The sequence below is a fragment of the Octopus sinensis genome, linkage group LG11 (genome assembly GCF_006345805.1).
Source record: "Octopus sinensis linkage group LG11, ASM634580v1, whole genome shotgun sequence".
NCBI classification, from domain to species: Eukaryota; Metazoa; Mollusca; class Cephalopoda; order Octopoda; family Octopodidae; genus Octopus; species Octopus sinensis.
Genome location: NC_043007.1, coordinates 16,973,397 through 16,975,785, shown reverse-complemented (window position 1 = coordinate 16,975,785; position 2,389 = coordinate 16,973,397).

Genomic DNA, 2,389 nt, shown 5'->3' with positions numbered 1-2,389 from the left:
CCAACACTACACTTATGACCCTGAGATACCTGCTGACAACATGGAAAGGTTTCCAGTATTGCAATCGATTTAGAAGAACTTGCAAAACCCCTGAGCTCCTGTAGTTTTTGCATGGGGAAAGACATCTCTGATGTTTATTTCACATGTATGTATTCGAGTGTGACCGTTACCAGCGTCGCCTTACAGGCACTTGTGCCCTGTGCTAGTAGAGTGCTAAGAGCACCATCTGAGCATGATCGTTGCCAGAGTGGCTAACTGGTTTCTGTGCTGGTGGCATGTACGAGGCACCATTCGAACAGGACCATTACCAGCATTGTCTTACTGGCACCTGTGCCATTGGCATGTGTAAAAAGATTCGAGCGAGGTCGTTGCCAATACCGCCTGACTGACCCCCGTGCCGGTGGCACGTAAAAGCACCCACTACACTCTCAGAGTGGTTGGCGCTAGGAAGAGCATCCATGCTGTAGAAACTCTGACAGATCAGATTGGAGTCTGGTGCAGCCATCTGGTTTGCCAGCCCTCAGTCAAATCGTCCAACCCATGCTAGCATGGAAAGCGGACGTTATACGATGATGATAATGTATGTATGTATGTATGTATGTATGTATAGTTCTACATACATCTATAGATGTAATACCTGGATATATCATTAGTATTATCCTGAAGTTACTGGGGTGTTGCAGATCTTACAACATATACCCTCATCCAAGACACCTGAGTCTGGTTGATCAAACCTAAGCCCGTGTTCAAATGATAGTTGTTCTTGATTGCAGGTGGTGGTGGCGGTGATGGTGGTGGTGGTGGTAGTGGTGGCAGTTCCTGTGGCAGTAGCAGTAGCAGCCGTCCAAGAATTTGGACCTGGAGATCTCCATTTCCAGCGACTTTGAGGGCCACCTCCCAGTGGTGTCGGGCGTCAACGAAGAGCCCTCGACTACAACAAGACGACCAAAGTTTTTTTTTTTTTGCCAAGGTCTGGGGTCTCCTGCCCCTAAGCCCTAGACCGTCACCTAATCACCCTTACAACAACAACAACAACAGCAGCAGCAGTGGCAGTGTTGGTGTACATAAAATATAAGTTACAAAACAATTCAGTAAAAAGATGAGACAATTAATGATGTGAATAAAATAATTTATTTTGAAATATTTACAGTTTAGAAGTATATTTCAACTCCCATATCACAGAAATTTGATGCTTCTGAAGATTGCCAATATAATTTTTTATGAAACAGTCTTTTGAAATTGCTTCAGATATCTGTTCTTGAATTGACTAATGACTGATGAATTTTTCATCCAGCTGTCTACAGTATACTGTATGTATATCAGTATATTATCTATATACATTTGTTGGTTTAAGAAATAGGATGAGTCTATAGCTTTTCTCTGTGTGTGTGTGTGCATGTGTGTCTTTGCTATGCCAATTATATACTCATTTTTACTCTTTTACTTGTTTCAGTCATGTGGCTGTGGCCATGCTGGAGCACCGGCTTTAGTCGAGCAAATCGGCCCCAGAACTTACTCTTTGTAAGCCTAGTGTTTATTCTATCGGTCTCTTTTGCCAAACCGCTAAGTAATGGGGACGTAAACACACCAGCATCGGTTGTCAAGCGATGTTGGGGGGACAAACACAGACACACAAACACACACACACACACACACACACACACACACACACACACATATATATATATATATATATATATATACATATACACGACAGGCTTCTTTCAGTTTCCGTCTACCAAATCCACTCACAAGGCTTTGGTCGGCCCGAGGTTATAGTAGAAGACACTTGCCCAAGTGGGACTGAACCCAGAACCATGTGGTTCATAAGCAAGATAGTTACCATGCAGCCACTCCTACACCTATGTATAAATTTGCTTATTTATGTGTAAAGTAAACAGGGAAATTACTATATATACATACATACATGATGATTGCCTCATCTTGTCAGATAATCGATGTTTCACATTCAAAAATGATAGTGACTGACCATGGGATTGGACCTAGAAAGTTACCCTCCCAGACACAAGTCCAGGTGGTGTTATCCCAAGGGAAAGGCAACGACCGATACAGCTTGGCACAACTCATTTCTACAGCTGAGTGAACTTGAGCAAAATGGAAATAAAGTGTCTTGCTCAAGAGCACAACACACAGCCCGGTCCGGGATTTGAACTCACAACCTCACGATCGTAAGATCGATGCTCTAACCACTGAGCAATGTGCCTTCATGAGTATATGTATATATATATATATATATATATATATATATATATATATATATATACACATATGAGTATATGTATATATATATATATGAGTATATGTATATATATATATATATATATATATATATATATATATATATACACATATGAGTATATGTATATAT